Source organism: Ursus americanus, chromosome 1, assembly GCF_024610735.1.
Source record: "Ursus americanus isolate L20-20 chromosome 1, mUrsAme1.1.p, whole genome shotgun sequence".
Classification (NCBI taxonomy): domain Eukaryota; kingdom Metazoa; phylum Chordata; class Mammalia; order Carnivora; family Ursidae; genus Ursus; species Ursus americanus.
In genome coordinates this window covers 46,693,449-46,714,518 of record NC_142127.1, presented here as the reverse complement: position 1 = coordinate 46,714,518, position 21,070 = coordinate 46,693,449, and the positions used below count along the sequence as shown (strand labels likewise).

Below are 21,070 nucleotides of genomic sequence, written 5' to 3'. Positions count from 1 at the left end.
GTCAGTGCGGCGGGCGCGGCGCGGCCGGTGCAGGCCGAGCGCCGAGGCCGGGAGGGAGGCGCGGCCGGGGGCGGGAGGGGGCGCGGGATGCTGGGCTCGCCTGCATGCACGCCCGGGAGGCAGAACGGCCGGCTTCGGGGCCTACCGGCTTCAACAGTTTTTTTTTTTTTTTTTTTAATTTATTTGTTCGTTCTCTGAGCGCTGGTGCTGCAGGAGGCGGCGCGGCGGATGTGACTCGCACTGCAGACGAGCCGCATGCTGCAAACTTTTATCTCCCGGATCGCCGGGGCGGCGGAGCCGCGGACCCGGCAACGCCGCCGCATCACCCTCCACCCGCGCGGTGGGGCCGCAGCCCGTGGCCACGCGGGCACGCAGCCGCGGGTGGGGTCGGGTGGGGTGGGGTTGCGGGGGGCGCCGCCCTGGGCTTCCAGCGCCCCCGCGCTGCGCCCAGGGGGCCGTGTCCTGGGGGACTCAGCGGGCGCAGCCGCGCCTCTGCTCGCCAAGCTCTGAGCCTCTGCCTCCTGTGAGCAGCCTCTCGCCGTGGGTAACCGGGCCACGTAGGAATCGTGGAGGCCAGGTTCTTTCCCGAGGCCGGGGAGGATGCTTGTCTCCCTCCCTGACAGCCGCTGCTCCACGCCCGTCTTGCAGCCCGGCCCGCCCCGGTACCCGCCTCTCGGTGCCCTGGCGCGCCGCCTGCCGCGCAGCCCGGCCGCCCGGGGAAAAGCAGGCGCCCTGGCCTCCTGCCCTGCACCGGGCCGGTGCTTTCCTCTGGTTCAGGGCCGAGCTGCTAGAGTGAAACCCGAGGCTTTCCGTGATTTGCTTCCTGCCATTCGGTGCCATCAAGTCGGCTCACAAATATCACCTTATCTTATATTTTTAAAAACCTGGCAAAGTCAACGGCAAGAAGCCGGCATTACTTTTCCTTGGGCCAAGCACGTGAAAGGCCCAAAGATTTGTGTTGACCCTTCGCTTAGAGCCTTTCCTATTGGGTCATCCTTTTTGAGAGTCTTGTTAAACCTACTAGTTAGGGAAACCTCCAAGCAGAACCTCCGCTTCTAACCGTACTGGGGCTGCGATGGGAGGCAGCTTTCCCATAACTTGATATTTAAGTACGGTGATGAAAAAGGAATTCAGGGTATTTGTTTTAAATATTTTTTTTTTGTTTTTTTTGCCTTTCTTTAAAAAAATTTTCCAGACCCCCTTCAAAAGATTAAAACAGAATTTCATTAGGCGTTTAAATGAAGCCTGTATCACCTGCTGTGTGAATGAAAGAGCATAGGCTGAAATACACATATATTTCATATATATGAGAAAATGATGGGCAGAACAGTCACCTAGAATATAAAAACTTCAAATAATCTAAAATAGACCTCTCTATAAAATTCTTTGAAAACCCATACTTTTCACAACTTTGGGCCGGGGATTCTCAAGGGATGTGTCTTTGTGTCACTGCCTGGATTAAATCACTTTACCGGCTTCTCAAAGCCTATCCAATGAAAACTGCTTTAGCCTGATATATAAACCCCTTCAGGTTTTTGGTTTTCCCCTTCCCGAAGTCGGCTTTGTTGATTGTACCCTGAATATTCTGCTGTCCTATGACACCTCTGGTCTCCCAGTCCTCGTTGTCTGGGCATGGGCTCTTTTCTCATCCAAGTGCCCCTGTCTGTAGGGAATCTCACTCTCTCCCCAGAGGGAATTTTCCTTGAGAAGCCGTTTGCTTTTCCTGAGGCAAAGTAACATCGGCTCCCTCTGCACCTCTTTTTTCATACTTAATAGGATGTGATCCCCTATTTTTTATTTGTGCCACAAAATCTAAGGCCCTACTATGTCCCAAGCATTGTGCTAGATATTAGCAGTATATAAGTTCGTAAAAATGGTTCCTGCCCTCAAGGATTCTGCAACTTTATGTAAACGATTCTGTAAGATGTGATGAGTGAGCTCTGGGAGAGCACTAAGGAGGAGGGGGGCTGGGGATCTCCGGAACACCAGAATTTAGTTATAATCAATTTATATGCTTATTTTGTCAATTATCAGGGTTATGCAAGCTTTGCCTTTTGAAAACATAGTATTTTGAGTTGACTAGTTTTGTGAGCTAATGAATAAAAATTTTTAATTTTTAATTTAAGCGATGGGATTAATTGCAGGGCTTCTTTCTACTTGGAGTAACAGCATTGTTAATTATGGTTGGTCAGTTTACCTAAGGAATTTGAGAACAGAAACACCTGCTTATTACTTCTACCCCTATTTTTGCACATTCACACTGTGGGAAGGGCTTTTCTACATTTTAAATTCATCTTGTTTTTTTCCAACTATAAAAGATGGTCTATGCGGAGGCCATGTTTTTGACAAATCAGGTTGCTGGAATAGGGTTTTGCAAGGGCTTAATGTTTATAGGGAATTATAAACCCATTTCCATTTAGTGTTTAATGCTAGTTGAGTGATTACAAGTGAACTTGTGGTTAAGCACTTTTGCTTAAACATTACATGAAGAAGTTAGTAGTTCAGACACTGAACTAGTTTCGACATGAATGCGGGTAGAGAGCCTTCTGCCTCCCCTCTCTCCACGGCAGGTGTCATATGATAGGGCTTCAGCCATGTGAACTGCGACCAGCAGGAGGCTCGATGTGCCTGAGCAGAGGACCAAGGGAGGCACCGTGTTTGAACTTTCCAGCGTGGCACAGAGCACTTTTTCTTCATTTCCTCCTGGGCAGAGATTGGGTCCTCAAGATTATGAGAGAATCGGTTTACTAAAGTTCAAACAAAGCAGGTTCAGTTGTTTGACTTCTGTTTTAGAAAAGTAAACACAGGATTTTGCAAGTCTAAAAATAAAGTTTTCTCTTTGTTGTATTGCTGTTCCTGTGTTGTAAAAGATCAATGGAGAATTTGTAATGCTCTTAAGGGTAATCTGGTTCAGAAGTTTATGCGTGACCTGGAAATGATGTAAAGTCTAGTGGAGGGAGCTTTATGGTTAGAGAGGGGTTGAAAGTGTGGTGAAATTATTAAACTCCTTTAGCCATCCATCTTCTTGTCTTAGTAGACTTCAGATATTTCTGTCTCCTAAACAAGTAGCTGCTCTTGGGAGGTTTTCTTTCCTCTTTATGCACTTTAGCCTTGTGAAGCTTTGTCCCTCACCTCTCCCCTCCACCCCATCCTCCAATGCCTTCTTCTTCTTCTTCTTCTTTTTTTTTAAATATTTTATTTATTTATTTGACAGAGAGAGAGGCAGCACTAGAGGGAACGTAAGCAGGGGGAGTGGAAGAGGGAGAAGCAGGTTTCCTGCTGAGCAGGGAGCCCCATGCCGGGCTCCATCCCAGAACGCCGGGATCATGGCCTGAGCCAAAGGCAGGCGCTTAAGGACTGAGCCACCCAGGCGCCCTTCCATTTCCTTCTTTAGAAGTGTAAGGGGTACCCAAAGATAGGCCAATTGAAAAATTAGTTTATTGGTGATATTAATAGATTACCTTCTTTGCCGAACAGAATGAACAGCAAGTCACGTTAATACTGTCTTTGGCATCTGTGGTAGAATTGAACACCCTCAAGGAACTTTTTTATGTCAGAGCACCGTCGTCTCTGCTATACGAGTTTCTGTATTCGAGGCCGATCATTGCACAGGGGCTGTGATCTTTACTGCTTTTCCTCAGAGAAGCCCTAAATAGACTTGTGCCTCCGAGGATGTTTGATTTTCTTAGCTTTTTTGCAGGATAAGCCTTTCTTTAGTTTTGCACTTGATTTCTCCGTGTTGATTCATTTCGTCCTCAGTGGTCAGTTAGAATGACCTAAAAATAATACATTTAGGGGCGCCTGGCTGGCTCAGCCAGTTGAACATGCAACTCTTGATCTTGGGGTTGTGAGTTCAAGCCCCATGTTGGGTGTAGAGATTACTTAAAAATAAAATCTTTAAAAAAAAGTAATACATTTAATTTTTGGTCCTCGTCAACACAAGAATTCGGTTCCTAGAATTCTAGCCATAGTTTGACCAAGGGCTGCTCTGGGCACTCTATTTCTCTCCCGTGGCACTTTTTTTTTTTTTTTTTTTAAAAACCATTCAGATGAGTTTTCCCCAAGCCCAGGTTTTCAAGGAGCAACAGTTTTTCCTAAAATGAGACCTGCAAGCAGCCCATACCATTCCCATTTCACCCTGTGGTCTGAGTTTGTGCAGAGTTCTGTGGCTTAGGGATTAGAACTGGTTTTATGGATGTTCTAGAGGGATCTTGAGGACATTGGGAACTATACTGGCTCACAGTCGTTTTCGTAGGATCTCAGAGGTCCAGGGCACTGAGTGTGTATCTCCCAGACCTTTAAATGGGGCTGCTTTGTTACTGCTGTTGGTTTGCTAGTTTGGCTCTTTATCCTTTTTTTTTTTTTTAACAAGATTTTATTTATTTATTTGAGAGAGAGAGAAAGAGAGCGCGCGAGTGTGGGTGGGTGGGAACAGAGGGAGAGGGACAAACAGACTCGGCGCTGAGTGCAGAGCCCAGCGCGGGGCTCGATCCCACGACCCTGAGATCATGACCTGAGCTGAAATCAAGAGTCAGAGGCTCAATCAACTGAGCCACCCAGGTGCCCTTGGCTTTTTTTTTTTTAAAGTAAAAGAGGCTTCAAATGCATGGCCTAAGAGGGCGTTTGGCTTTCATATCATTTCACTTTTTTTTTTTTTTTGTAAAGAGAAAAATGTATATAGAAATATTCTTTTTGTACTTTTTTACTATTGTGGTAGAATATACACATATATGTTGCATAAAATTTACTGTTTTAACTGTTTTAACTGGTGTGTAATTGGTATTAGTTACATTTATAACAGAAATGCTCTTTTATTTATTTTATAGAATTCACCTGTGAGGCTATCCACACCTAAAGTTTGTATTTACTATTTGGATTTTGTCGTCTTCTCTTAATTTCGGTCATGTGTATCTTTCATGAAATTTTTGTCTCTAAGTTATCAGATTTATTGGTATGCCTTTCTTCATTATATTCACTTATTCTCCCATTTAAATAACAGCTTTAATGAGGTCTACTTCATGGACCTTACAATTCATCCCTATATAGTGTACATTTCAGTGTGGGTTTTTGCTCTTTTTACTATATCTGCAGAGCTCAACAAGGATAATAATTCGTTTTAGAGCACAGAAATGCTCTTTTAAATGTGCTGTTCAAAGTGCCATGTGGGAAAATGTCTCTAGGTACAAAGAAACTTCTGGTAGTATTATTACAATACTTTATTTATGCTTTTGATTTGTGAGCAATAACGTTAAGAATTCCGCCCTGTCTCTGACAGTCTGTCTTGCAGTACATTTTTGATGATGTCTGAGAATGAATCAAAACACTGCAGGCTCTGGAGTCAGAGGGCCAGGTCTGTTTCATATCCTGGCAATAGCGGTCCCTGGCCCTGTGACCTTGAGCAAATTACTTAGCTGTGTCTGCACTCAGTTTCCTCATCGGTAACATGGAGACGATGGCGATACGGTGGTGAGGATGAGAGAGTGTAAGGCCCTTAGAAGGGTGCCTGGCCCAGGGCACGCTCTCAGTTAGTCTGAGCCATGACTACTAGAAACGACGTTTGCCAATCAGATGCGAGTTAGCACAGCCCTGGCTCTGGCAAGATGTGGGAGCGGCTCGAAGGGTTTCTCTGCTCGGTTTCTAGCAGGGAGGGGGCAGGTGGGAGACTTTGCCTGCTAGTCCTCCTTCTGGGGCGCGCTGGCTCGAAGGTAGCCTGCCCGGGCCCGGCCCCCCCTTGCGTCTTCCCTCCGCTGCAGGAGGAAGTGGAGAGACCTGTGGAGCTCCTGGCGATCTGGAGAGCTCAGGGCTTTAGGTGCCAAATGGCCCTCTGACAAGCGGTGAGAGCATCCTGCGGGAAGGTTGCTGGGAGGGGCAGCCCCATTATGACAGGGCTCTGAGAACAACCTGCTAAGGCTGCACTTTTCTCCCCCCAGTCCGCCCCGTGGAGGCTGCCATGCTGGCAGGAAATGCTGCTGACTAAAAGAAACATCACCGCGTCCCAGAGCGTGAGAGGACAGGAGCGTTTGCTCTCAGATAAAGTCATCGCTGCTGCTCCCCTGTCTCCTTCCGTCCCTCTCTGCTTTTCCCTCCGCTTAAAAAATACTCTCAGGTCTGTCTTATCTTTAACGACAAAAGAGAACAAAACAAAACCCTCACCGCTCCTTCCTCCTCTGGCCGCTACCTTATCTCCTTCCTTCCTTTCACAGCCGAGCCGTTGGAAAGAACCTCTCGTTCACGCCTCGGCCCGCCGCCGTCTGGCTCGTGCCCTCTTGCTGAGGAGCCAGAGCGGCAGTCTCCACCGTCGCCGTGAGCCTGGCGTGGCCGCGCCGCAGGAGCCCCTTCCGTCTGCCTGCGGCTTCAGCGTCGCCTGGAGCGCCCACGTGCTCCCGCTTCTCTGGACGCGCGTCAGCCGCCTTTCTAGGTCTTCGTGTGATGTTCCACAGAAGCTCGTACTCCCGGGGAAGCTCATTGTCTCTCCCCCTTCGCTTCGTCAGCATCCTCCCTCTTCCTTAAGACCCTCGAGCGCGAAACAGAAGCGTGCCAGTGAGCCCACCCTCTCCGGTCTTCTTCCATCTGCCCCATGGAACTGCCATCAGTCCTCGGTATTCTGCGGACTTGTTATCTTCTTTGCTCTGCCTTAAACTTTTCCTCTTGGCCATCGCTGGTTTAGTTCGGGCCGTGGTGTGTTCTTATTTGGGTTATTGTAATATGTTCCTAGGGAGGTTCCTTCCTCCTCTCCGCTCTTGCTTCCAGCTACAGTACGCATGGGTAGCAGAATGGTCGAGCTGTATCGTCGTATTTATCAGTTACCCCCCGCTCAAACACTTTTCGTGGCTTTTCTATCATCCTCAAGGTTAACTCTCAGCATGGTGTTGAAGGCCTTTTGGGAATCGTCTCTTGCCTCCCTATTCCAGACAAACCTTCCTTGTCACTTCCATTCTCAGACTCCCAGCCAGTGGGAACCTTTTGCAGTTGCTGAAATGATTCATTTGTGTTATCCTGCCCTTGCGAGGCAAGTTTTCACTCTGCTTGGAACACCATTCCACACCCTTCCCTGCTGTCTTCATTTATTTAACAGAGAACACTGTCTCTCCTTTTAAATTTTACCATCGTCGAAGTATAACATGCATGTGGAAAAGTGTACAGATCATAAATATATAGCTTGATGCACGTTCATAAATTGAACACACCCAGATCTGGCCTCCCTGGTAAGACCTGGAATAAATGATTTCTCTTCACAGCAACAGTCTTGCTCCAGAGCCTCCTTTCCCTTTGCCCCTTGCTCTGTTGGGTATTTCACCCCCTGGCTGTCCTCACACTATGTGCAAATTGTTGGCTTCCTTGCCCATCCTGGCGCTACATACTAACTCCTTCTTGAAGACAGTATCTCTGGTCTCTATACCCCACACCTCTTAAGTGTTTGATAAATGTTTTCTGGATTAAGGTCTGACCTCTGGGGGCAAACACTCTTTCCCTTCTTATGCAAGGAGAGCATTGCCTGACTTCAAAAAATTTGCCTCCCTGGACCCTGAAGAGTCACTCTTGCCTATGGTTGATGATGATGCTTATTTAGTTGCGTTTGGGCCAATCAGCTTAAAGGGCTCTGTAGAAATTAGCTCATTAATCCTCCCAGATGAAGAGTCAGCACTTGCGCGCTTGCACTAGCCTGTAATGTGCAGGGAGGCATCGTGCAGAGGCCTGGCTTTCCTGAGGTCGTTGGACTGGGAGGTGGTCTCTCTGGATGAAGGACCCAGAGCTCCCTGTGGCATCCTTTTACTTAGGCACTGTAGAGCAGGACAGGGAGGTCCTGGTACTGGTCTCTTCTTCTCTAGAGCTTTCCTTTCTTTGGTGTACCCATGACCTCTCTTTTCCTGTTTATGTATTTATATATAACCCAACCTTGAAGTTCTGTGGGGCCTCTTGCTGTGTAGAAATCAGGACTGTTGGGAGAAGATCAAGGATATAAATGAAACACAGGAACAGGATATCAGGACATGTGGTTTTCAAAGGTCGTTATGATGGCAGCGATTGTATTTTTATAATTAATAAGGGACCAAAGGTAATAGGATTGGTGTGGATAGGATAGGATATGGCTAAGACCATAGACCATCCTTCTTTTTAAGTCAAAATCAATCTACTAGGTGTTATAATTCCTCCTAGGGTGTATTCATTGGGAAAAACATTATTTTTTTCTCTGTTTAAATAGAATCCTTGTAATCCTATGAGGTTTTGCATTTTTCTCTGGGACAGGTTTTTTAAATTATACCAAAACAATTCCAAGATGGTTGAAGTGTTTCAGGTGTTTCTTTTTGCAAATCTGCCATTCATTGGTCAAGTTTTTGATACTATAGAAGAATTCAATATGTTAATTAAAAAGGCATTTTAGGCTTGGCTTAACTGGGAAGCAGAGGAGAAATAGCAGCTCTTAAGAGAATGGGTTGGCAGTGCTTTAGTTTTAGAATTGATTTAGATACACTTTGGAATCTGGCGTGAGTAATGCTGGTATAGTTCACATTTCTTTCCACCTGCCAGTTGTTTGAGAATAAGCTCTGGTTTAAGAAACTTCTTGGCCATTGAAGAATTAGATGAATTGACTTTTAAAACTGTGTACTTAAATATATAGGAAAACATTTTAAGATAGACTTCTGTTTTTGAACTTCTTTCAGTAAGTACATTTAGTATAACTCTCAGAGGCCAAGTAGTGGGAGTGCTCATTCAGTTATTCGTTTAGGTAAGAGTATACGTCTTGGAGACATTTTTGGGGTTTAAGTCACTACGAGAGCTGTTTACTGGAAGAACTAGTATGGTAAGTGAAGATGATGACTTTCTGTCATATGAATGATAGATCTTCCTTTGGGGAGTATTTTTTAAAAATTTAATTTTATTGATTTTTTTTAAGTAAACTCTACCCCCAATATGGGGCTTGAACTCAGGACCCTGAGTTCAAGAGTCATGTGCCCTACCAATGGAGCCAGCCAGACACTTTCATTTGGGGAGTATTTTGGAAGCCAGTGGCCTGTGACAGTTCTGAGACTTCTCATAATCACTCTATTGATGGTTAAGGTCTTACAAGAATCTGTGCTCTCGTTTTGTACTGGCAACAGCAGTTTTTACCAGGGTTTGTAACAAGGGGCATTCCAGTTGTTTTTTTTGCTTGCCCTGTTTAGTTTGGAGGTTGATATTTTCTGGATTGCTGCCTATTGGCCTATCTTGTATTACTTACATTTTAATTTGAATTATCTCATCCACCCTTCCTTCCTTCCTTCCTTCCTTCCTTCCTTCCTTCCTTCCTTCCTTCCTTCCTTCCTTTCTTCCTTCCTTCCTTCCTAATTGGCAATGTCACCCCTTTGCTTAATTATGGTGTGACTCAAAGCAAAGAGAGAGAGTGCTCAGGGGAAGGAATGATAGGCCCTGGTTGGGTTTTATAAGTCAATTCCTAAGTGAGGAATGGCATTAAGAATACAGAATCAGGAAATTTAATATTGGAACAGACTGAAAAGAAAATCCATTCTTGCTCCTTTGTTTTGCAGATCAAGACTCTAGTGGCTTAAGTTCTTCAATTATATTTATTTATTCTTTTAAGCTGTTGGTCCAGAAGTCCTTAGAATCTCAGGCTTGTGATTCCTGCCTACTTTAGTATTTTTTTTTCCTACTTACATCGCTTTGGTTCCTCATTAGTGAGAAGGAAGAAGTTAGAAATATTATTGACTCGATGAATTTTGTAACTACCATTTTAACAGAATAAGTATCTATCTGAGAACGTATTTACTATGTAACCGTCGTAGTACAAATCTTATTTATTTCTTTAGAGGTGTTAAAATCATCTTTATATATATTTCTTCATCAGGGTGTTTTATCTAACATGTAAGCGTGGTGGTTTATGAACATAAAGTGGTTTCATTTCTATTGTCATCCTTTGCGTGCTGTGTTAAAATAGGCTGGGTTATAACCTTATCAGTGAGGCGGAGTTGGGGGCGTGCATGGGTGTGTTGGAAAGTAAAAGACTGAGGAGCAGCAAGGTGATGGGTGAAGAAAGCATATGAAACAGATGAACTTCACAGAGTTGATCTTCAGTTTCCGCTAGAGCCAGGTCCCTTCTGCTAGGCTGATGCATTGGGGTCAAAGCAGCAACGGTGGACGTTCTTTACTGGGTGTCTGGTTCTAAGCTGAGTGGTATGGTAGCCGCTAGCCACATGTGGCTATTTAAATTTAAATTAATGAAAATTAAATGATTTGGGGGGAGGTGAGGGAAGAATAGGCAGAGCACAGCGGATGTCTAAGCCGCGAAACCATTCTGTGGGATAGTGTAATGATGGCTATGTGACATTATCCCTTTCCCCAAACCCATTCCCCAAATTCTGAATATACAGCACCCAGAGTGAGCCCCGATGTCAGCTGTGCACTTCGGATGATAATGACGCGCCCATGTGGGATCGTCCGTTGTGACAAGGGGATGTTGATAATGGGGGAGGCTGTGCGTGCGTGTGTGTGGGGGGGCAGAGGGTATGTGAGAAATCTCTACGTTCCTCTCAGTCTTGCTGTAAACCTAAAACTGCTCCAAAGAATAAATCTTTAAAAACGTTAGATATAATACAGTTCCTCAGTTTCACCAGGCACATTTCAGGTGCTCAGTAGCTCATTGTGGCTAGCATGGCTGTAGAACTGGATTTTGTTTCTTTAACTTCAGGTCTATAATCTGTACTCTCCAATAAACCTGTTGGATTGCTCAGATAGAGACTATTTCCATCGGCGCAAGGTGTTTTATTGGACAGCACTGGATTATAACCTCTCCGAAATGTTCAGAAAATGACTAAATATTGTGACGGCCACCTCCTGATACCATGCTAAGGTGTTGCCACTGACTTAGAAGTACAAAACGGGGAGAGGCAATGCTAACCTTATTTAAAAAATAAAATCTTTTGTTTTCACTCTGTGCTCTATTTGAAAGCTAACTGATTCGTATTTTCAGAAGAAGAGTTATTCTTTTTTTGTGTGTGTGGTGAAACAGATACCCCCGCTGATGTAGGGAGACAGTTTTGAAGTGTGAGTTTTTATCTTACCCACTTAACTCATTCTGGGATGTTCGTGTGATTATTGTAAACAGGGAGAATCCTCCCAAATGAAACCCACTGTTTTCAGAAGTATCAAAATGTTACATTTCCTTAAGAAATCACTTCAGAGTCTTGGGGTTGGATGTGGTAGACAGTATCACTTCAGTTTATTTTCTTTTATTTATGAAGAAAGAAGTGACTAGGGTTTTGTTTTGTTTTAAATAAAATTACAAAGGAGTTGTGAAATTAACTCTATGTAGAAAAAATAATACCTATATCAATTTTAGTCACTTAAATGATGAGTTTGAATCACGGACCGTTCTTTTCTTTTGAGTTTAAAACAATTTGGTATCTCAGTCATTAAAAGATTAATGGTTTAACCTAAGTAATATATCAAAAAGCGAATAAAACATCCTTAGTCAAGTCAGTACCTTAGCAGGAATACACACTCGGTAACCACTGTTTGGGTAGGATACCCTCTTTGTTGGGAGAGAGAATGAATGACTGAGAGGTAAAAAAAAAAAAAAAAAAAAAGTCTGTGTAGGGAGATTAACTGGGTTTAATTTTGGGCAATTCAGGAACAGTCTGTACTTTCTCATGTTTGGTGTCCCTTGGGTGACTGGGGCCGAAACCGAATATTTTACTATGTAATCCTTTAACATTTTTCCTTGTATATGCCCTTTCAGGTTTCTGGAGTCCCACATCCAGTGTCTGACCTTCAACAAGGGTTGTTGTGGAAACAGTCTTAACATGGCACCTTTCCTGGGCACTTAAGAGGCCAAAGTAGAGCTAGGAGCAACGTCTCTGGGTAGTTTCAAATTGTGATCATTAGGACTCACTTAAGAAGAGGAGTATTTTTGGCATAAGTCAAGATCAGGGGCTAGATTGTTTATCTTTACTAAAATAAATACTCATCAGTTGTTTAAAAAGTGACCATCTCTGGGGCTAAGAAATAATGAGCCTCTGAGGTCATTTATAGCCATCTTTCCGATTGTTTCCATAGAAGCAGCAGGACTTTTTAAGGGCCGTAATTTCATGTCCTGCTCTTTAAAGCCTGTAGAAATAGACAATATAGGCATCTTGGAAGCTTATATATTTGTTTAAATAGCCTTACAGGCAGGTCAGTGACATGCAGTCACTGGGGTGGGTAAAAGTTCCAGGTGCTTGTGTTGCTTGGGCTTGCTAATAGCTTATGTTCCGTTGAGTCTACCATATGAAGAGTGAATTGTCTTTAGTTGTGTACAGTTGTTTAAAAACTAAGTATTCCCTTGTCTCTTGGAGCTACTTGGAGGAAAGGGAGTGTCAAATATATGAAAGGTGATCTCCATGGGATATGATTAACTTTAAAATTGATCACATCAGAATTTCTCTGCAAGAAGTATTGTTTCCTTTAATAAGGAAGTGGGAGGTGGTGGGAGGGTATCCACTTATACTTTATAGCTACATTTTATTTTATTTATTTTTAGAATATTTTATTTAATGTCAGAGAGAGAGCAAAAGAGAGCATGCACAAGCAGGGGGAGCGGTAGGCAGAGGGAGAAGCAGGCTCCCTGCTGAGCAAGGAGCCCAGTGTGGGACTCAATCCCAGGACCCTGAGATCATGACCTGAGCTGAAGGCAGACACTTAACCAACTGAGCCACCCCGGTGTCCCTACATTTTATTTTAAATAAAAAAAATTACCTGTTTCTATCAGCCCTCCTGTGAAGAAATGAGACTGATTTCTAATGTGACATTAATTTGCTCTTAAGATATTTCCAGAAACAGTTTTAAGCAGTTGTAGGTTTATTGGAATAATAATTTAATCTTGCAGAATAACTCTAGCCTGAACAGTGCTGTTGGTTGTTTAAAGTCATGGTTTTTAATAGATTCGGCATCATTACTTCATAGAAGTACTGAGATGATCCAGGACTGTGGTTTGAGATTACACTGAGTTGTTTGTCTAGAGGTAAGGATAGCACCAGCAAAGCTCATGGTGGGCTGGGAGGATGCTCGGTAGACTGGTGGGGTATTCCAAGATCAGATCTGTTAGGCCAGAGATGAGCACAAGACAGCAAAAAGACCTCAGACCTGAGCAGGAGTAAGAAAGAACTCAGGGGCACATCCAAATTTAGAATTTGCAGGGGTTCGGCAAGGGGTCAAGGTAAGTAGGGACAATAGAGTTTTTCCCGGAAATTTCAGCAGCAACATCTGGTTGAGTTGGGCCCCTCATTTAAAGCTTTGCCTTCACGGGTGCCTCTGACAAACTGAAAGGCGCCGTGTGGATTCCGACGGTCTATCAGCCGTGTGTAGTTGTGTGACAAACCACCCCAAAGCTTAGTGGATTAAAACAATGACCATTTTATTTGCTTACGATTCTGTGGGTTGTCTGATTTGTGGGCGGGGCTGGGCAGGTCTGCTGGTCTTGCCTCGGGCCAGTCCATGGCCAGCGGGGCCAGGCTACGTCTTTTAAGATGATCTCACTCCTGTGTGTGGTGGTTGGTGCTGGCTGTCGTCTGGCCCTCTCTCCACTGATGCCTCGTTCTCAGGGAGGCTGGCCTTTATCCCTTGGCTGCAGCCGTGTTCCAGGTTAGCAGGCGTGGAGCTTGGGACTCACCCAGTGTCACTGTGTTTCATTCGCGTCACAAGGCCAGCTCAGATTCAAAAGGAAGGGAAATCCATTTCCCTGCTTGTTGGGCGGAGTGGTGAAATCACGTGGCAAAAGGACATGTGCACAGAGATGGGAGGAATGCTTACTGCCATCTTTGCAAAGTCTCTACCACAGTAGCTTTATTTAGCTCAAGCGTGATGAATAGACAATGTTTGATATTCATTTAACTTTCCTTTTTAGCTTATGGTAGGGGAGCTAATTGCTCAACTGCCTTCATCTGGGTTCTTACAGCGTGGTTGATTATAGGTGTTTATAAACTAACGTGCTGTGTGAACTATCTGTCAGAATGAGTTTTGCTAGAAAAATGACTTTAGAAATATGTAACTTGCTGGATTAATATATAATCTAAAGATGTTGATTCCAGTGTGACATTTGAAGGGTGAAGGGGTGTGTGTGTGTGTGTGTGTGTGTGTGTGTAATGCTGATCCTTTTTAGGTTAGAGGTGTTTTATTCCAGACTGAGCTGACCTTCTTAAAACTCAGCACCACATTAAAAATATAGATTGTTTGCGTGCGTATGTACTCATTTCTCCTGCCATCTAGACGACAGGGAACCAGATCTATCATAGCCCCCAAAATAACACGTTGTCTCTGCTTCACTCAGTTTAAGTGTAGATTGTTGCTTACATAATTATGGAAGTTTCTTCATTTTGAAGTCATTCCAGCAATATTTTACTGCCAGTTTTAGAATTAGTTTTCAAAAAAGAATTGCCGTCCTATTAGGATAAAAAGATGAGAAACCTAGTAATAGTTATTGGCAGAATTTGCCCATTTTCTTTAGTTTATCATATAAGAATGGCAGAAATAATGGACGGATGGGAGATGTGTGAGGATACCATTTATTAAATTGCAGTCTTTCTGGTAAAAAGCACTTATGAAATATTGTATGCTTTTAGATGGGAGAAGAGGGCTGAGTGTTATCGTTGCAAATTTGCAGATTTAAGTGTGACTTCTGTTTTTTCCAAAAGGGGAGACAGATGTGTATGTGGATTAGATAGTGGAACGTCCTTCCTGTGGTTGGCCCACATCGCTTTTTCACAAAGGGAAGAAGGGTTGAGAAAAGGATGTTACCTAGACCTCTGGGTTGCAAAAACCTCCAGGCTTGTTTATCTTAAACTTTCCAAATATTATACAAGCATTATATAAAAAATTTGGATAATACAGGTGAGTAAAAGGGGAAATTCCACCAGTTACCTCATTGTGCAGGGCTAGATAGTGTTTGAATTTTGGGGTAGGAGTATAAGTTGAGATGGGCTAGGACTTAAAAAAAAAAGTGTAAATGGATATTTTTGGAGATTGATACATTTTAGCATCATCCGTGCTTTCACATTTCATTTGTTTTGAGAAAGAAAAACCAGTGATAGATGAATACTTCTTGGAAAAATTATGATTTGTTTCTCAAAAATTTGAAACACACTAAAAGTGAAGCATACTTTATGATTACTAGACAGATTATATGTATGTATCTTTCTCACACTTTACGGAATACATTTACAACCTAATTTTAATGTCTGTGTTGCAATTTAGTATTTCCTAGAAGTGTCTGTTACTTGCCTTTTGCCCTCTGCGTGCTATGGAGCCACCTTATTTGCTATTTGGTACTTTCCTGATTGGAAGTGAAAACATTTTACAGAAAGTTCTGGGATGGAGGGAACTTAAGAGTAAGTAACTTTCTCATTGTTTGTGGGTGTGTTTGAACACAGTTCTGGCTTTCAGATTTCACCTTGACCTTTCATATCAAACCTAGAGCCGACAGTATGAGAATTTTTTAGATTGGCTAAATATAGGCTATCTTTTTGTAGAACCAGCTGTTTGGTTTCTTGGGCATGCAGGAGAAGTGCATCTTTAGGAATTTAATTTGATGCTCTGAATGTTGAATTTTTTGATCTTTTAAGTTTCAGGGATTTTATAGCATTTTCAACAAAAGGTTGAAATAGCTATAGGCATGACTAGTCTCTATTTTATTTTAAAAAGTCTTTAAATTACAAAGATATAAAAAATACTTTAGTATCAAGTGGGTGAAAATAACAACCCTCATTTTTCATTTCCAGAGTTACTGTCTGTGGTCAGCGTGGTATATCTCTCGATGTTTTTCTGTGTATACATATGCACATAGATTTTCCCCAAAATTTAATTATTATTTTTTTTAAGATTTTATGTATTTGAGAGAAAGAGTGCATACTCCAAAGCACCAGCAGGAGGAAGGGGCAGAGGGAGAGGGAGAAGCAGACTCCCCGCTGAGCAGGAGCCCAACATGGGGCTTGATCCCAGGACGCTGAGATCATGACCTGAGCCAAAGGCAGACACACTTAACCAACTGAACCACCCAGATGTCCTCAAAATTTAATTATTATACATGTAATATGGTAACTGTGCATATTATTCTACACTTAATGATTTTACTTCTATGAAATAGTAATATGTATTATATGTATATTTTACTTCTGTATTTTCTGTGTATATTGTAGTAAAATATATACATCACAAATATTCATAGCTATATTCTAGGTCATTTCTCATAGATCCATCTCATTTAAAAGTATTATTTTATTTATATTTAAATATTTTTATTTCTATTCCAGGCCCATTTCTATTCTGTGGATGTACTTTATTTAACCAATTTTTTATTGATTAATTTACTGGTTATCTCCAGGTTTCTGTATTTCCGTGAGATGGATATCCCAAAGTGGGATTGCAGGGACAAATGGTATTGCATTTGTTCTTTTGATAGAGACTGTGGAAATTTCCTCCAACTGTTAGGCTAATTAGTTGCCCTCCTAGTTGCTCCCCTTTCTGGCCTTAAAGGTAGAAGGGAGTTAGACTGAGAAGGCATCTTGCCTACTTGACCCAGACCTGAACTACCTAAGACCAGGAGGAGAAAATGGTCGTGGGGTGGTCGTGGATTAGAAAAAGAGAAAAATTATCATCCAAGTGCACTTTATGAACTCAAAAAATGAAAGGTCATGACGTTTATTACTGTGAACAAACTTAAGGAAAGATTTTTCTGAATTGGTGAAAAGTCTTGATTATAGAATGTAACAAAATTGATTTACTCTTTGGGTTACAAGGGCCAGGGACTCACTGAAGTTACCCCCGAGTAACCGGACATTGTCTGTAAAGACAGATGTGGGAATAGGGGGACAGGAATGTCATTCCTAATCCCAGGGCTTTGCAGCAGCCCAGGAAACGCTGAGCACCTGGCTCTGGGGGACTTGCAGGCCTCTCATGAGCCCCGTAAGTGGACAGGACCGCTGCCCCGGGAATGTTTGAGTCTTCACTCCAGAATCCTCTACTGTTGGTGTCATTTAGCCAATCAGAGTGAGTCTGCTTTTGCGTTTGTCTACCTGCTCCTCCTCTATCCTGTGGTTTCTGCTGGGTCACGATTTTGGCTCATTCATAGCTGTCCTGGCCATTATGGCTTTTCTCTTCTTCTTTTCGTTTTAGCCATAGCTATGGCTGCTGATTGCTAGTTTCTCTCTTTATTTACCGATTTCAATGCTGAAGATTGAGAATCCAGTTTTATGTAGAATCCTTACTGCATAGGACATCTGCCAGCCTATGAACTGCTGTCCAAAGCTCAGGTGCCCTCTTCAGGTAAGGGTGAAACTTGGGAAGCTCCTACTTGGGAAGGGATCTTGGGGGTAGCAGGCCCCATGAGTCGGTGTTTATAGAGCATTGCTCTTAGATAAGTGACCTGTCCAGAATGTGATCCTGATTAGTGTACTTTTTTGTACACTACACACACACACATACACACACATACATATACACACACACTTTGTTATACAAATATATATACTTGTGATGAGCTTAAAAAGCAGTTTATTCTTTTAAGTCAGCAAATATTTCCCTGGGATGTAGCCTCCCTTTTTCTCCGTGGAGTAAATTGGGAAAACTTGTGCCCTGTCTCAGTTGTAAATTGTCTTCAGTTCTGAAATACTGAGGCCTGGGTCATGAGATACGGTCTTGCCTTTTTTGCTGGACTTGAAAATACCTTGAAGTAGTTCATTCTGTTTATGACGGTGCAATTCTGAAAAACAGACCTGGAACCCAGTACTGCCTGATCAACTCACTTTCCTATGTGAATAGTTTTATCTCAGCTGTACCTTCTCCCATGTGTATTAGGAAGAGTATCTGGTCCCCCCTAATTTTATTATGTGTTGGGCACTCCAGTGATTCAGAGATGAAGGGTCATCTGTATTTCTCTAAGCTGCTTTGTTTTCGTCCTGAGGGTCACAGTCAGATTTCCCCCACACCCTTGGCTTTCCTGTTCTCCCTCCTCAACCCCAATCCGTTACTCCTTCAAAGTAATGGCTAGTGGGTTGAATGTTTCAGTGACTCTTGAATTCCTGAGCCCTTAACTGGGGGGCCCATGTGTCTCAGCATCTCAAAGGGCAGTTTCCCTGTTACTTTTTAAAATGAGAACCATGCTCATGAAATGCTGTCTTAGTTTCGTTTCAGATCACTTGAAATGTAATCTGATTTAAGAGGCAGCACTTAAGCTCCTGTTTACCAGAAGGTTTTGATTATCATTTTGTAGGAATTTTTGTTGGGTAAAAGAAAGATGAACCTTTGGAAAAGACAACCAAATAGTCTTATTTCATTTTGGAAAGTTTGTTCTGTTGGTCTTGAATTTGGTGTTTTAATCTGCTTCAAAAATGCCTCTTCACACGTAAGCAAAATTAAACATTATTAAAGCCTGTGCGATGCTTTTTATTTTTTAGGAGAAAAATCTTTTAAATACTTTTGGGTAAGGACATGTCATTTAAAGCTTTCATTTTGACAGCTTGGTTTCAGCTGATAGGCATGTGAATCTCTGTTTGATTGCTTTGGTGGGCAGTTGAAAATCACGTAGTGCCTGGCCTACAGTGCATGTATAAATGTACTTTCTTTTGGTTTTCATTTTATGAATGAATGTTCCTACATGTTACTTTATTATAGATTTGACTGTTTATCTGATTACCAGATTTAGTTATTTTTCCTAAAGATTTTATTTATTTATTTGAGAGAGAAAGAGAGCAAGTGAGCATGTGCAGGAGTTGGGGGGTAGAGAGGGAGAGAGAAGGAGGGGGAAAGAATCTCAAGCAGACTCTGTGCTGAACGTGGAGCCCAACTCGATCCCAGGACCCTGAGATTACGACCTGAGCCGAAACCAAGAGTCTGATGCTCAATGAACTGAGCCACCCAGGTGCCCCTGATTACCAGATTTAAATAAAGAGTTTAACCATTTTTCTTTTTGATTCCATGTCCCTTTGTCATTTTCTTAATGCCGGTGTGCTGGTGTATAGGTAGCTGCCCTTTTCTGTTATTTTATAGCGTCATAGGAAAGTGGATATTTTTTTTTTTAAGCATTTCCCATTCCTTTCAGTTTTGGCTTAATTTTCATTATGTTCTTTCTCCATTTGAAAGTGTCAAAGTATATGTTAATATGATTATATATAGAATATGTGACTATTACATCATTTTTTTTTTCTTTATATGTATAGAAGCAAAAGATATATGTGTGTAAAATTATGTATGACCAAAGAAAAATTACGGGTAATAAAGTTATTTCACTCTTGGAGAGAATTTTATAATATCTCTTGAGATAATAATCTTTGAAGAAAAGTGTTGACAATTAAAATTTTGGGAGGGTTTGCTCCTGTCTACCTGGAAGACTTGAGGACATGTAAGGTGATTCGAGCCAACTGCATGATTCTGATACAGACCCCTGGGGTACCTGCTGTGTGTCTCCTGGACTGAGAACTTCACATCCTTACCTCATTCTTGCCAGGATTGGTATGATTATCCTAGTTCTACAAATTAGGAAGCAGAGACTTGGGTGATCACATAATCTGATGAAGGTCATACAGCTGGGTGTGAACCCAGTGAGCTCTGGCTGCAAAGCGCCTGTCCTTTCCAGGGTCCCTTGTCTCCTCTGCTTTTGCTCTTTGATCTGCCTTTAGGATTCTCAAGCTATCAGGACAGAGCTAATTTCTCGAAGAAAGGTCCCTGTGTTTTAAGCACCACCACAGCGTGTGATGGTGCTTTAGTGATGCTGCTGTAACATTTGGTTGAGCTGAAACTTACACATGAGGCCGTCCCAGGCTTAGATGCCATTGGCATCATTTACCAGCTTTGTGACTGTGAGCCACTTCCTTGGCCTCATTGTGCTTCATGGTGTTTCATCACTAAAATCAGGACCATCATATCAGCCTTGCCGGATAGTATAATGCATAATAAATAACGATGATGATGATTCTAATTATAGCAGTTCGCACTGAGGAGCTCTTATGTATCAACCCCAGGGCTAAAAGCTTTTTGTAGTTCAGTTAATCCTCACAGGAACACCAGGTAGGAAGGTTCAGTTACCCCTGTTTTATGTAGAAAGTCCTCAGTATGTGAAATCTTTTTATTTTTCTAAAAGATTTTATTTGCGCGCACATGGGAGAGAACACACGTGCACGTGGGGAGGGGGAGGAGCAGAGGGAGAGGGACAAGCAGACTCTCCACTGAGCCCAAGCTTGACCTGAGCCAAAACCAAGAGTTGAAAGCTTAACTGACTTAGCCACCCACACGCCCCTGTGAAGTCTTTTTAAATTATTTCTACTTTTCATACCAGTGTACCTTTTCATTGGTATGGATAATTGAGGATTCACTGACTTAGAGAATTCACTGTCATTCAGTAAATTTGAACGCCTATTATATGGTCATTAAGTTAAAGTTTCTCTCTTCCAGTGTTTTATTGTAGTGATAACTTTTTACATATATAACTCATACTTTAACAGGTTTTGTTGTTAAAAGATTAATTTTATGATAACTCAAGCACTGGTTTAAACAATCGCAAACAGGAAAAGCACGGACAGAAGTACCTACATTCCAAGCCAATTTTTATATGTCCTCCAAATTAATTAATGCTACTATGTTGGTAGAAAGGGCTCTGGAGATTATATGCGAGGACCAGGAATCTTTTAAAAATGCCCTTTATTCGTCCTCTCATCTTTTCTTCTCTATCACACAAAGTACCTAAAAATTCGGTCAATAAATAAGTGGCATAAAGCAGCAATCCTCACTGCCTGTCATCTATCTAAATCAGTGTTGGGGATGCTGGGAGGTTTGAAAATGTTATTAACTTTAATGCAAAAATGTTGACATCTGTAAAGAACACAATTCTGGCAGTGGACTCAAATACGTTTCATTATAAAAGAGAAAATAGTAAGCCTTTGCTCATGTACTTCCCAACATTGAAACCAGACCACAAAATTCAGTCAAAGCAGCAGGCTATTAAACATTAAAAAAAAAAAAAAAAAACCCATGCAAATGAACCCGTCTGAATGATCCTGTAATATCCTGGAATCTCCTGTCCGCTAGCACAAGACTTCGTATCGGTTAAGAA

The 21,070-nt window shown here is 42.4% G+C and overlaps 1 protein-coding gene and 1 pseudogene across 5 annotated transcripts in view; both read left to right on the top strand.

Annotated features, from left to right (window-relative positions):
• The window catches only part of STK39 (serine/threonine kinase 39), a 439,620-nt gene that overhangs the window by 158,990 nt on the left and 259,560 nt on the right, over nucleotides 1-21,070 (top strand). The window lies entirely within an intron of this gene.
• On the top strand, nucleotides 9-20,985 carry LOC148110753 (uncharacterized; annotated as a pseudogene).